The 16,138-nt window shown below is 45.0% G+C and overlaps 1 protein-coding gene across 1 annotated transcript in view; it reads right to left on the bottom strand.

The window, feature by feature from the left end:
• Positions 1 to 14,504, bottom strand: part of LOC308298322 (RAS guanyl-releasing protein 2-like) — a 92,538-nt gene extending 78,034 nt beyond the window's left edge. The window contains exon 1 of the mRNA XM_080741896.1: positions 14,386 to 14,504. The gene's annotated coding sequence lies outside the window, so the exon portion shown is untranslated. The remainder of the gene's footprint in view (positions 1 to 14,385) is intronic.
• Positions 14,505 to 16,138: the final 1,634 nt, after the last annotated feature.

The raw sequence follows: 16,138 nt of genomic DNA, 5'->3' as shown, positions 1-16,138 counted from the left end.
AAAAAAGTAAAAATCACGGTATGCCGTTTTCACTGTGGGGATATTTCTATTCTGCCGGGACTTTAGGCAAAAATTACTAGGTATTTTCCCGTCACGTTTGGGACACCAAAACTCACGGAAGACAAAATAAGTGGCCGTTTTCACATGGCGTGAATTTCAAAATTGCCGTCATTTTGGAAAAAACTTCCAGAAGTTTGACTCAGTGAAAACGGGGCTTAAATCTATCTTTTGGGTCACGGGCTAAAAAGTTTGGGAACCACTGGCCTAGAGAAAAGACGGAGGGGTGGCAGGGAGGGGGGATGGAATATTGAATGGAAATGGAAGCACTCGCGGCTAGTTTTGTACAGCAGCAGTTCTCAAAGTGGGGTCCGGACAAGGGACCCCCACCAGGGGTCCTTGACGAGGTTCCGGGGGATCCGCAGCAAAATTAGTTAAACCACTTTTTAACCCTATGTACTGTACATCGGCTATTTGAACACATTTGGACGTGATGCAACACGTTGTGAGCTTTATCAAAAGATTTAAATACATTTCATACCGTTTGCAACGGGACATTCTGCATCATGAGTACTTTTACTTTTGGTACTTTAAAAGTACATTCCAAAGCCACAACTTGTGTACTTTTATTATGTCCTATGGTAATTCCTGACTTTTACTTGTAACAACAAAGTATGTCTACAGTACATTGCAGTATTGATACTTTTACTTGAGTAAAATAAACATACTTTTTCCACCACTGACTGTTGCACAGAATGTAGGAGGGCAGCAGGGAAATACACACACGCACGCACGCACGCACGCACGCACGCGCACACGCACGCGCACGCGCACGCACACACACACACACACACACACACACACACACACACACACACACACACACACACACTCCTTCACATACAGTAGGTGAAACAATAGGAGGTTCATGTTGAGGGGAATGAGCGCTGATGTCACAACCACTGTTGGTTGGGAAACGGCGGCTGCCTGCCTGTGAGGATCATGTACAACATGCACAGCAGAGGAAACCACATGTTTTTGTTTGTTTTCGCGCTGGATTAACTCTGAGAATGTACAAATAAGGGTCATACAGTAATACTGTACTGTAGTGTACTGTATGTCAGTGGTTCTGAATCAGGGGGTCTGCATGGGGAGTGGAGACCCCCCAGGGGTCCTTGAAGGGGAGGGGGGGTCCCCAGTTAAACAAGTTAATTTTAATCTGTTTTAACCACTTTAAAGCAAAAAGAAAAGAAAAAAAAACATCTGCCACTTTGGAACAGGAGAGCTATAGCTCCATCGTCTGGCTTTTTCCAGTCAAAAAAACAATTGGATAATGCATTGTCTGGTCGAAAACCGGGGGGGTCGAACTTGTTAAAAATGTCTGCCTCAAAGTTTATTTTACACCAGTGTCCCATTGGCCAACTTTGCAGGACATGCTGTGATTGGCTAGCGGGACGCTTGATGAAATGAACTCATAGATAGCACTGCTCACTTCACACTTGGTGTGATTTTTTCCTTGATGATTTCCTCTCTTTAACGGGCCGGTTCCTTAATGGTGCCCTTTAACAATTCCTATGTTTAAAAAATATATCCACTGCTATAATTGCGATTTTCGAATAGCCTTGGAAAATATTCTCTTATTGGAGTCCCACAGTATTTTCAGAAGGGACCGGCGTTCCATGGCCAAACACATATCAATTTGGCGGCCCTTCCTTCCACATGAAAAGGTTTTGAGAGGAACCACTGCTGTATGTAATATACACCAGGGATGTGCTGGCCATTGGGAAAAGCGGGACAACTCCCGAACGGCCGGTTCATTCCCGGCCTGGTCCAAGCCGGCCATTAGGAAAAAAATGTAAATAAAATATCGGCCTTCGTTCCATTTTGGGGGCTGGGCGGCCAACAAAGTAAATCGTCACTGTCGGGCAAAAACCTTGTATCTCCAAGTTTCAAATTTGTAATTTTTTTCGCAAAGCAAAGCCCTGCTTCATCATACAAGGCCGTCGCACAAAAGTAGAGAAAACAGCAGATCTACAAGCACACAATGCCTCGCGGTGTGAGGCGTTGTGTGCTTGTATCGGCTGTTTTCACTAGTTTAAATCCTTTCTAAAATGATAAATACAAAACAAATGGCTTTGGACATACAAGGTTTCCACCCGACAACAACAAATATAACTCATTTGGCCCACTGGCTTGTCACTTGTCATGATCTGAAATGGCAAATCTTTGAGTAGCAGCAGCGCTATAGAGAGAGATCTCTCTCTATAGCGCGCAACGAGGGCCTCTCCAACTCTTTTTCCCGGGCTGAATCAGGGGCCCAGATATACACACACACACACACACACTCTCTGATCAAACATAGTTTTATCCCGCGAGTCACACTTGTGCGAGTCCCCGGGCCTATCTGCACTACGTAGGCACGGCGTAGTTCACAATAACGGGTGTTGTTTCCAGTCCCAGTGCGTTGTTATGATAGCTGCCCACCGCTCCACAAGCACAACAATGTATCATTGTGTCAGGGACGCCTGGTTTAAAAGGCCTGCCTTGTTTTCGTTGCTTTGTTCGCATGCTTCCTGCTCAAAAACTTCTGCCTTTTGCCAGATGTGAGAAGGCTGCCGCATAACAAATGCCGGAAGGGGTGTGGGTCTCTGCGTGTGCGTCCATGCGTTGCGTGTGTGTTAATAGCGTACAGTATATGTATGTGTGCATGATGTGGGGGTTGTGTGCGAATGTATGTGCAGTATATGGGACTGTCTGGATCATGCCGGCAATGAGCATTCCTCTGTGTGTGTGTGTGTGTGTGTGTGTGTGTGTGTGTGTGTGTGTGTGTGTGTGTGTGGTGTGTGTGTGTGTGTGTGTGTGTGTGTCAGAATGTTGTTAACTTGTGTAATTGCAAACAGACGGCTGGGTATTTGATTTTCAAAATGCAATAAAGGATATTATTTTTCATCTCTCCCTCTCTCTCTCTCCACTCCTCTCTCTGTCATAGGCAACCGAACATAATTATATAACATATTCTCTGTGACACAAACAATCGCACATTCTTAAAATCCCTGAATGTCATCTGAATGAATGAGATATGAGCGCATGTGATGATGATGTGCATTGTGTAACAGCCAAGAGAGAGGGACACATCGTTCTCCGCAAAAAAACACTTCAGGGCGTGTGTGAGAGTGAGTGTGTGTGTGTGTGTGTGTGTGTGTGTGTGTGTGTGTGTGTGTGTGTGTGTGTGTGTGTGTGTGTGTGTGTGTGTGTGTGTGTGTGTGTGTGTGCGCGCGCGCGCGCAGGGGCGTCACAAGGGGGGGGGGGGGGGGGACTGAGTTACTAGGGCCCAAGGTGGAGGGGCCCTGGTAACTTTAGCTATTGAAAAATAGCTATTGAAAAAAAATGCAATTTTTGCTATTCTATTTTTGCTATTCTATTTTTGCTATTCTTTGCATATCTGTGCCTGCTATTTTTCAGCGCGGCACAGATATGCTATTTTTGAAAAGTCGTGAAAACGTGTGAAAATCTTTGAATATAGCCTATGTATTTTTTAAGCTAAATCAAATTTTGCCTCTGGGGGGTCCCTGGAACAAAATATTTTGAGATGGGGGGTCCGTGGCCAAATACCTATCATCTTGGGGGTCCTTCACATGAAAACATTTGAGCACCACTGACATGGAAACATAGGTTTCTTGCACACATTTTCACGATTTTTCAAAAATAGCAGATATACAAGCTCGCAGCTCAATAGTTAACATTCATGGCGGGCCCGCAGTGAATCCTTGTACCCAGGGCCCAGAACTTTGTGTGACGCCCCGTTGTGTGTGTGTGGCACAGAGAGAGAGAGAGAGGGCAGGGTACATTTCTGTCTCTCTGCATTGCTGAAATCAGGAGAGTCATTTCCTGTCGTCACCCAGAATCGTAAGGGTGTCAGCCAGAAGTTTCGGGGAATGTGACAAACTGTTACAAGCAGCATAACAACCGTACAGCGTCAACAAGCACTCAAACTGTGAGTTTTTACAAAGGAAAGTGGCAGCTAAGCATCTGAATAGTGTTTTAAAAAAGGTCTGTGATAATTGCTGAGTAGTAAGTGTGATAAGTGGGTGAAGGCCTTTTTGCAGTGGCCTTCATTGGAACGTTTGCCAGGCACAGCAGATCTAAAAGCTCACAGCGTGTCGTGAAGCAACACGTCGTGAGCTTGTAGATCTGCTAATTTCTGGTGTAGAAGGAAACAAGAGCGGACAAAGTACAGAGCCAACTTAATTAGGGTCCATTTCACAAACTATGGAGTGTAAAAGTGGTTAAATCATGGATGTATTACATTATTTTACTCTTACACATAATTCAAAGTCTTAGTAGCTAAACGATGCAAATGATGGCATTAAAACTTGCCAGTCCTACTCTTTTTTTCCCCAAAGTAACGAAAAGTAATTGGATCACATGAGTTGGTATAGGTACACATTCTCAAACAACACCCAGGTTTCTGGTTAATCAATTCCCCCATGCAAATAAGGGCCATTCCCTCACTATACTGCCTGTATGTGTGGGCAGAAGAAGAGGACACCAGTTGTGTTCACTCAGTGTGGGGAAGAGAGGGAGGAGACAAGGCGTTTACAGCCAGGGGTGACGCACCAAATTCTGGGCCCTGGGTACAAGGATTCACTCACATTTTGTGCTTTAACTATTGAAAAATAGCAGATATACAAGCTCACAGCGCGGCACCGAGTGCCGTGCTGCGAGCTTGTAGATCTGCTATTTTTGAAAAATCTTGAAAATTTCAATATTTTAAATCCTTCTAAGGTTTTTTGAAAAAACCTATGTTTCTATGTCAGTGGTGCTCAAACATTTTCATGTGAAGGACCCCCAAAATGATATGTATTTGGCCATGGACCCCCATCTCAAAATATTTCGTTCCAGGGACCCCCCCAGAAGCAAAATTTGAGTTACAAACGTTCGCTTAAAAAATACATATATTCAAAGATTTGCACACATTTTCACAAGTTTTCAAATAGCAGATCTACAAGCTCGCAGAGCTGTGAGCTTGTATATCTGCTTTTTTGAAATAGCTAAAGTATAAAATAATTAAGGCCCCTCCACCTTGGGCCCTAGTAACTCAGTCCCACTTTTCCCCCCCTTGTGACGCCCCTGTTTACAGCCACAGTCAGTCACACATCCTCCACATTACCACCTCTGTACAGAGAGAGAGAGAGGCAGGTGAAGGCAGGTTCCGTTTTCTAGAAACTAATTTTGCTCGAAGAGCTGCTCACAGTTTCACCCGCAGACCGCAGGGAATTCGAGCACCTATGTTGCACACCGTTGCTTGCTGCACATCACCCCATGCAGCCAGCAAAGAGTTTCACTAACCAAAAGCTGTGTTTTCTGACTAACTCCTGTGGAATGTCACATAATACTCCCAACCAACCTCCACCATAGTCTATATATAGGCTAAACTAAGACACACAACAATTCAATCACCATGTTTGTTTTCCTCCCATAAAACCACAGACCCTATCGCGGCCTGCAAAACCTGTGTGGTAGTGATGAGAGCTGCTTAACCAATGATGCATACACACGGTCACATGCACTGCTATGCACGTCTCCCTTCCCAACACGATAAACACTGCAGCGCAACAGAATAACAGTTTACAGTCAGTAACAACAAACTGGTCATCGAAACCAGGGTTTTCCAACCAGCCGCCACCGTAGTCTACAGTTCTCAACACCCTAACCCAGGGGGGTCCCCAAATTATTTTGGGGGGGTCCCCAGATGATTAGCTTAATGTGCAACATTGTTTTCTCACTCAACAGTAAACAAACCAACATAAAGCTTAAGTATATACACAACTTTCCAACATCCCATCGTGCATTGCGCAGAATGTGCAGGCAGCTTCCGGCGCTGCAGCCGAGAGTGATCTACAAGCTCACAACGGTTGCATCTGCGACGCGATGTGAGCTTGTATGTCTGCTGTTAACCGGAAGTGTCCCGCAAATAATGCTACAGTAAATTCTCGCGGAAACAGGTGGATAAGGCCGGGTATGCACATTTCTCAAGTGACAATTTAAGGACTTTTTAATACCTCTAAAATGACAAATTAAACATTGGCCAAATTGTCAAATATTAGAGGCAGAAATTGTGAAAATAGCCGAACAAAATGTAATGCCTCAACTCTAAGTGCTCGTCAGGGTGGGGTGGGGGGGGGGGGTCCCCATTTAAAATATGATTATTTTGGGGGTCGCGGCCTGAAAAGGTTGAGAACCACTGGTCTACAGTATAAACTAAGACAGACAACAATTCAATCTTCATGTTTGTTTTCCTCCCATAAAACAGCTAACTACAGACCTGCAAACCTGACCTCGCTGCCTGCAAAACCTGTGAATAGTGATAGAAGCTGCTTAACCAATGATGCAATCAGTCACAGGGGTGTCGCAGCAGATTCTGGGCCCTGGGTAAAAGCATTCACTGCGGGCCCCCCGTGAATGTTCTTCATAGGGGGAGGGGGTTTAACCCATTTAGACTGGGAATCCATTATTACGCATTATGTTGTGCTTTAACTATTGAAAAATAGCAGATATACAAGCTCACAGCTGTGAGCTTGTAGATCTGCCATTGTTGTGTCTATGTCAGTGGTGCTCAAACCTTTTAATGTGATGGACCCCCAAAATGATATATATTTGGCCACGGACCCCCATCTCAACATATATAGTTCCAGGGACCCCTGAGAAGTACGATTTTAGTGACAAATGTTCGCTTAAAAAATACATATATTCGGGGCGCCCGCTGGCCTGGTGGTCAAGGCGCGTACCGGCTATGATGCCAGCTGGCGTCGCCGGTTCGATTCCCGATCCGGACGACCTTTGCCACATGTCATTCCCCATCTCTCTCCCCATTTCCTGTCAGTCTACTGTCCTATCGAATAAAGGCATAAAAAGCCCAAAAACAAATCTTAAAAAAATAAAAAATAAATACATATATTCAAAGATTTGCACACATTTTCACGACTTTTAAAAAATAGCAGATATACAAGTTCACAACACGGCACTCGGTGCAGCGCTGTGAGCTTGTATATCTGCTATTTTTCAGTGCTGCATGCACTGCTATGCACGTCTTCCCTTCCCAACTCGATAAACACTGCAGCAGCAACAGAATAACAGTTTACACAGTCAGTAACAACAAACTGGTCATCGAAACCAGGGTGGTGGTGCAAAACCAAAGACATCTGTTCCTGTGCATGCAGGTGCTGCACGATACGAGTACTACTTTTATTTTCTTCAGTTCCTTGTTTTTTGAGCCTGGCTTCCTTAGAGCAGGGGTTCGCAAACTTTTTTGTCTCAGGGCACCCCATTAATATGTTTTTAATCCGAGGCACCCCTACATTATAATTTTCACTCCCAGCACCTTATATTTAGAGCATATCGTCGTTGTCAGGTAGAAACCTTGTATGTAAAACCGTTCGTTTTGTATTTATCATCTACAAAATGTACTAAACTGGTGAAAACAGCAGATCTACAAGCACACAACGCCTCGCATCGCGAAACCCCTGCCTTAGAGAAAGTAAGGCATGCCAAACACCCTACAACCCAATCACTGCCTGGCCATCATCATTCATTATCATCAATAGCCTCCCTGATGATGATGATGCATCGACCATACCCTGTGTTTTAACCAACATGTCCGTCCCCAGCCATGACTACATTCCACCCACCTGCTGCGCTGTTAGATATATGGCTTTTTCCTCACCTCCTCTCTCCCAATACATCCTCCTCTACCTCTCTCTATACCTCTCTCTCAGGCACGGTGCACACATAGACATCAAATGGGGGCTTGAGCCCCTGCCCTTTTATCCGTCTGTAAAAAGTGCCCTCTCCAGACCATGAAGGCAGTTTTTACTATGGTGAAAGAAATGCAAATGCCCGCTTTCCTTCTTTACCTGAAGGCACCATTCAAGAGAATTGGCCTTGTACAAACTCTCCTGAACTTGAATGCAGCATCTTATGTTGAAAGAATTGCCCTCTCTGTGTTGAAATCCATGCTGTACGGCGCCATATCTCAAGTATTGACTTGATAATGCTTAGTCCAGTGTGGTATCATGCACCAAAAATAGCCGACCTCCAAGCTTTTTTATATTTTCACCAAAAGGCCCTTTTAAAAAATGTCAGCCCCTGCCTCTGCACGTCCCTGCTCTCTCCATTGCGCTACCCCCCCCCCCCTCTCCTCAAGAGAGACGCTGACAAGTTGAGATTACACAGCGATCTCTGGCCTCTGGTGGCATGTGTGTGTGTGTGTGTGTGTGTGTGTGTGTGTGTGTGTGTGTGTGTGTGTGAGAGGGAGAGAGAGAGAGTGAGAGAGGGGTAGACAGGGAGTGTATGATGGTGAGCGTATGATGGCGAACATTCAGTGGCTGCCTGAACAGCTGTTCCCATCTAATGGATCGTTTTCGCAGTGCTCGTGTTTGACAGGTAAATGCTGCAGACAGTAGTAATGTTCCTTTTGGGTGCCTTCCATAATATTAATGTTTCTGTGTGTACCAGTGTCGAGTTGACGCTGTACAGGCACTGTCCATCCATTCTGGTGCACAGTAAACCCAGTAACTAACTAGTGTAAAATGAAATTAATCAAGGTGTGATTACCTGTCAAAATGAACACTTGTTGAAAAAGGGTCTATTACTTTTCCTTTTTGCCTTATTTTTCCTCCCCTGTGGGTTCATTATTTATATAATGATATCCCCTCCCAAACCTGCTCTTCTGATCTCTCCACTTCTCTTCTTGATAATTATTACCCCGGTTCTTCCACCTTCATATTTAGCCACCCGCTACACCTTTCGGCATAAATCAGCTCTCGTTCACAAAGGATCCAATTACGGCTGGCTGTCCTAACAAGTGTCACACTGGGGTGGGCTGCGGTGTAAGGGGCTTCACTGCAGGTGTTGGAAGTGATGTTAAATGTCAAGGGCGTGTGCGACCGAGGCCTGAAGTGATAGTGGCACTGCAGCAATAAAGGAGAGGAGAGGTGGAGGAGAGGGTGTCCTTTTTTTTTATTATCTCTGCCTCTGTTAGCTTTCTGAATCTTAGAGAGAAACCTGAATGCCCGCAACATTCCAAAACCGAGGCCAAGGTGTATAATGCGAAGAGAAAGAAAAGCCAGTACACTGTAATGTATTTCAGAAAAATTGCAAAAAAGCTATCTGAATGCTCCAAATGCTATATTTTTCCAGCCGTATGTTTTTCCAAGTTCAATACCGTTCACTTGTCAGGACATGGGGAAACTACACATGGCATGGAGAGTGCTGTGAGCTATTGGATAAAGCACCATCTGACATATTGGACTTTGCACTAATTGATCTATGCTTTAGCGACACATTTGTTTTGAGTGGTACAGCAGGCTGCCATACGTGATGCTATTGTCCAAGGTCGGATTGGCTCTGAATTCCCCCTATGTTGACCAATTCAGAGCAACAGATGCCGGCTAAGTGTGCGTGTGTAATACGTATGTCAGATAACAAGTGGCGTTGTTCAGCAGCGTGCTTATTGGCCCTTCATGTCGGCCACACCACAATGAAGTCAGGCAGGGGTGTCGCACCAAATTCTGGGCCCTGGGTACAAGGATTCACTGCGGGCCCCCCATGAATGTTGTTCATAGGGGGAGGGGGGTTTAACCCATTTAGACTGCGAACACATTATTACGCATTATTTTGTGCTTTAACTATTGAAAAAGAGCAGATATACAAGCTCACTGCGAGCTTGTTTTTTTTTTTATCGTGAAAATTTGTGCAAGTCTTTGAATACTTCAAATCCTTCTAAGGCTTTTTGAAAAACCTATGTTTCCATGTCAGTGGTGCTCAAACTTTTTCATGTGAAGGACCCCCAAAATGATATGTATTTGGCCACGGACGCCCATCTCAAAACATTTAGTTCCAGGGACCCCCCAGAAGCAAAATTTGAGTTAGAAATGTTCGCTTAAAAAATACATAATATTAAAAGATTTGCACACATTTTCACGACTTTTCAGATCTACAAGCTCGCAGCGTGGCACTCGGTGCCGTGCTGTGAGCTTTTAAATCTGCTATTTTTCAATAGCTAAAGTTTAAAATAATTAAAGGAGTAGTTCACCCCCAAAATGACTTTTTTTCTATTGATTACTCAGGCCATGGAGAGTAGAGTTCAATAATATTTTTTGTTTTTTGTCACATTCCTAAGACAAAAATGTGATAACAATAAATTTACCCCCATTGATTCCGGATGGTGACCCGTTTCGAAACGGGTCACCATCCGGAATCAATGGGGGTAAATTTACTCGAATCAAAATTTTGTCTTAGGAATGTGACAAAAACCAAAAAATATTATTGAACTCTACTCTCCATGGCCTGAGTAATCAATAGAAAAAAAGTCATTTTGGGGGTGAACTACTCCTTTAAGGCCCCTCCACCTTGGGCCCCAGTAACTCAGTCCCACTCCCCCCCCCCCCCCCCTTGTGACGCCCCTGGAGCCAGGCTCTGACCTCAGGTGGAACCCTGCTGTCTGTGCAACTTCCCTGGAGGAGATCTAACTCCTGTCCCTCTCTCCCTCAAGGATGTGATGAGCCGTCGGAACGGCAGCTGTTCCGGCCTTCCGGGGGCTTTGAAACCACCGCACATGCAGGCACGACTCGCATGTTAAAACCCGTCTGGGGCAGATAAATGATCGGCGAATTTGGCGGCATGAGGAGGGGCGAGCCGCCACGGCCCGAATAATCAAAGAGGATCCAACACTCGAAGACATCTCCTAATCCCCGCCACTATAGCGTGTCAGGCTGACCGAGCACACATCTCCAGACAGCCTGGGTAATGAGGGTGACAGAGCGGCAGATTGGTTGGAAACAAAGTGTGCCAGAGAATTCTTTTGGACCTCTCTCCCTTTTGTTTTATTCATGCCACCCCGTGGCAGAAAATCCAGTCGCTACCCAGAAGGTCGACCCTGCACTCAGCACATCATTGCACCATTTTGTATCCCACGCAAAATGGTGTTTTGACTACGCTTGCACCTCATGGTACTCCAACATCAAAAAGCCACTAAAGACTCCCAAACCTCCCAAAACAAACTGATTCGGCTACTTCTCGAGCTGGGGCCCATGACCCATGTTTCTCCCACACACTTTGCTAGCTTAAGTTGGCTCAGTGTTGAAGACGACAACTAAAAATGGGATTGACTGTCAATGCAGGGGCACCTGCTGGCCTAGTGGTCCAGGCGCATACCACATACTAGGCTATGATGCCTGCTGGCGTCGCCGGTTCGATTCCCGATCCGGACGACCTTTGCCACATGTCATTCCCTATCTCTCTCCCCATTTCCTGTCAGTCTACTATCCTATCACATAAAGGCATAAAAAGCCCAAAAAACTAATCTTAAAAAAAAAATAGTCATTGCAAATCTGCCCTCCATCCCCTCAGTACCCGCTTATCTGACCAAACATCTCCAAAAAGTTAGTGACACCCACAGCCACAACACCAGAGGGAGTGCACACAATGATCTTTTGAACACAAACCCATAAGACAAATATGGGTGAATTCTCCTTCTACATCACTGCCACCCAGGTGTGGAATTCCTTGACTATCTCCCTTAAAACATGACTGACATCACTACGGTGCCCAAATTTGGAGATGACATCACAGACTGGCCTGGATACAGAACACCATATATGGGCATAGACTTCCACATCTATCTTCCACCTCAAAGCTCAGCTGCTCTCCGCTACTCTGCAAAGCATCATCTAAACCTCTCCATCTATCCTAGCCCTCTGTGCCTCTCAGAGCCACCATGGTGTTCCATAAGGAGTTTGTGGCTGCTGGGAAGGAGACAGGTCTGCAGGTGTGGCGTATCGAGAACATGGACCTGAAAGCGGTTCCCAAGGCTCTGTACGGCAACTTCTACACTGGAGATGCCTACGTACTGCTGTCATATTCACAGCACTCCTAAAGAGTGAGATGTGTACAGCAGGTGGAAGATTGGATGGCTTTCAAATAAAATCTCCAGTATTTAAAAAAAATAAAATAAAAAACGTATATGGGCATAAAAGAGTGCCAGCCAGCCAGACGGATACAATGGGTATTGCACAACTGGACATCGATGGTGACTATTCTGCCCAACGGGCACCGGTCTGGTATATATATATTTTGACAAATATTGGCAAAAGATGTCAGGGTTAATGTGGTTAACATACATTTAAAATATATTTAATTCAGTCAGACCAGAAGTGGGGATAAATATCCCTACATGTACAAGCAAATCGAACCCTGTGGGAAACCAAACACTGAACTCCACCGCTCAGCCAAAGGGGTCTGGGGAAAGCCCTCTGCAACGTCTCTCTTCCACTCCACCCTCTCCTCCATTTCAACTCAAGCATCCCAGCATTTCTCCGCGTCCTGCGGGGCATTCCATCCATTGCCAATCTAGAGCACCGTGTGGTATGCATGTGGTATAGGGCTGCTTGATTTATCAAAAGCAATCGTAAATAAAACCAGGAAGACTTCCTAATCGGGAGATAAGCTACCGTCGGGTCGCATACACAAACTTTAGAAGGCAATGGTAGGCAATCAGGAGGGAATATGGGAAATGGGACAGATCCATGTTGATGACATGACTTTAGAGATGTGTACCGCTTTGCGTGATTTTAGGGCAAAATCTGTAGGAGCAGTGTCCAAAAATGTGTTTCGCAAGAATCGGCCTCATGGTGGCGCAAGAAGGGCCATGTGAAAAATGAGGGAGGAGGAGTGCAAAGTTTGGCATGGATCGGGGCAACGGTGGCGGAGATATTAGGGGAAAAGTGTGACGTGACGGACAGACTGACTGACTGACTGACTGACTGACTGACTGACTGACTGACAGACAGACAGACTGACTGACAGACAGCCGGTGCAGGTTTTGATAGTAACTGCGACCTGAGGGTCGCAATGAAAAAATAAAAACTTGGCAATTGATTGAATTTGTTCAAGTATTGCACCTTCCCCTCATCCCCTCATCATTACACAAAGAGTTAAGATCGAGAGAACAGAATAATACAACCCATCTCCCCATCCTTAAGGCATGATCAAATCAGAAAGTACACTGCAAACCTTTTAACCACAGATAGGTAAAGAGAAGCACACTGAGCATCAAAGGCGTTAAGAATATTATGTCTAAAATCATCTTTTTTCGCCAATAATCCTCATGATCAATTGTTGTGAGTAACCATGATTGCAATATTGATCAAAAAGCTAATCAGAAAGATCATTCAGGCCATAATCGTGCAATCATAGTAGGCTACAGTTCATTACAGTTCATAGAACCGATGGGTATATTTACGTCAGCTGCTGTTATCCTGGCTATTATCCATGAGTGACATGCATGCTATACCATGTCATTTCGGTAGATTATAGGGTAGTGAATAAATGCATTTGATTGAAAGACTGGTAGTTTATTCGTCAAACCAACAATGCACTGATGGTTTCTTGGCAATATACCACATCTCTTCAGCTGGTATTCTGCATGAGCACTAGGAAAGCAGGGGAGGGAAAGCCCCCATAGTACTATACAAACTAGTGTTTCTCAAACCTTTTCATGTCGACTACACCCATATTGACATTAGTCCTCAGACCCCCATTTGAAAAGATATGCCAGGGACCCCCATTTAGGAGAAGATTTTTTTTACGTCTCTAGCAGGGATACCTAACCCAACCATTTTAATTTCAGGGACCCCCAGTTTGCCATCCATTAGGCTACCGACCCCCATTTAATGGCACTTCTATCTCTGAGACCCCAATTTCTATTGTAAAAATCATCTTCATTTAACTCTGAGAGTGTACAAAATGGAACCAAATAAATGTGTGCACACTCAGAGTTACAGACCCATAAGGGTCCATTTGGTTCCTAACTATCATTTAGCTGGGGACCCCCTGGAACTCCCTCAAGGACCCCTGGGGGTCCCCAGACCCCACTTTGACAACCAATGCTGCATACAGCCACACAAACATCTGTTGAGGAGTCTTGATCTAATATATCTAATAGCCTTGGCTACTTTTCCCAGGGGGAAAACAGAAAAGAAAAAGAAAACACTTTATAAAGCCTACTCTCATGCCATGTTTATGGTGCAAAGTATCCGCTTGTTATAACAGCGTAAACAGCCTATATAGGGCTTATGCGGTCTCCACATAACAGCACATCATATCCTGTCACTCTAGGCTATATTTAGGCGTGTTTCTTTTTTTTTGTAACCAGGCGTTGTTGCATTATTATAGAACATATTTCAACTTGCGCAAACTTAATTATTGTGAAATAGCATAACTCCCTGCGTGACAGAAGCAGACAGGTTGAGAAACATCAAAGCGCGCGTAAAACAATCCAAAAGAGGAAAATAAAACAACATGCATTCAGACACAATATTCAGTCCCTACCTTCACCCAGCTTGAAGTCAGAGTCCCCTCATCATGCTGCTGTCTCTGGTGCGATGCTGCTGCTGCTACACTACTATCAATTCGGAATGCGCTTCTCTGAGAGTAGATGCAAATGCGTTACATCACCAGACCCGAAACGCCCATTTGGTAGCGATCAAACTGTCAGAGAACTATCTGCGTTCCTACACGCGCAAATAAATGAAAACGCAAATTAGAGAGAAAAGACGCACAGCACGGAGTCCAATGGACTATGGAGTTCCTGTTGCTGCTGGTGGTATGTAGCAGTAATGTGTAATGCGTGCGGCACTACTGGGCACAACCCACCACAACCGCTACAAGTTGAGGATGTGCCAGTGTGTCTGTCTGTGTGTGTGTGTGTGTGTGTGTGTGTGTGTGTGTGTGTGTGTGTGTGTGTGTGTGTGTGTGTGTGTGTGTGTGTGTGTGTGTGTGTGTGTGCACGTGTGTGTGTGTGTGTGTGTGTGTGTGTGTGCACTATGTGCGTGTGTGTGCGCGCGCGCGCAGCTGCAGCACCACCAGAGCGCATCGCTGCTGGAGCGCATGCATGCACTGCAGTCAGTGCCATTGTCACAACAACAAGCACTAATGAATGCATATTACTACTACTACTGGTAGTAGTAGTAAAACGGCACCGTGCGACACGCTTTCACTCTTTAAACTCATAAGTTGACATTCACTTGTCAAAAAGATATGAGCTCTGTCTGCATTATTTTTTGGGTCACAAATGTTCTCTAGTGTGGGGAGAGTGGTTGAATGATGAGGCGCAAAGTCTTTATCTTCTAGGAGTCGAGAAAACCATGCAGAGAGAAAGAGAGAGAGAGAGAGAGAGAGAAAGAGAGAGAGAGAGAGAGAGAGAGAGAGAGAGAGAGAGAGAGACTCCTCCCCGTTCCAAGGTCTGTCTCTACTACTGCTCCTCCTAAACCAGGAAGAAACAGGAGCCTGCCCTCCCCAGTGTTGCGGTAGGCTATATGAATATGAAAATTATTATATCATGTTGATTTATGTTCAATATGTCAGCACAACTGTTTGGCTTACTGATTGATTGCCCTGAAAACTGATTGTCACGCTCTGCTGCAACTATTTTCATGCTGGCAGAGCTGACTTATTTGAATAGGAAAGTGAAACTACTCACCTGATATCAAACTCTCAGTCCATAGTACAGCACAGTTCAGTACAGTACAGTAGGCTAATCGCCTTGTCCTACCATCTCTGGTTTGGTTGGACATGATAATATGTCACCTGGTCTAGGTCATGATCATAACAACATGGACAAACATGGTATGGTCTAGTAACTAGATCACAAGTTTACCATGAAAACGGTCACAGCTTGTATGTGTGTATCTCTGTCTGTCACGCCTGACACTGTGTTTCTATGGGTTTGTCTGTGGTTCTATGGGTTTGTCTGTGGTTCTATGGGTTGGTTGCTCTGACATCATGCTCTGATGTCACTGTGATGTCAGGAGAACCACTCTTAACAGAATGGGTTTGCCGCTCGGCCATATCACGCTCTGGCTTGATGTCCCTTTTATGCCCATATATGGACATCGCTGATGTCATCATGAGTAACACTTGCAAATTAATTACGTCCTTGTCCGTTTTATGCCCATATATGGAGATCCCTGTCCCGATGTCATGACATTGGTAATGCCCATATATGGGCATGTTCTGACTTCACATTGTTGACTATCATGCAGGTGCAACTGGTCAAGAATTGGCATAGTCGCATGTCGCCCTG

Source organism: Nannobrachium achirus (assembly GCF_963921795.1).
Source record: "Nannobrachium achirus genome assembly, chromosome: 14".
Classification (NCBI taxonomy): Eukaryota; Metazoa; Chordata; class Actinopteri; order Myctophiformes; family Myctophidae; genus Nannobrachium; species Nannobrachium achirus.
The sequence above is the reverse complement of the archived record's forward strand: the minus strand, read 5'-3'. Positions and strand labels throughout refer to the sequence as shown.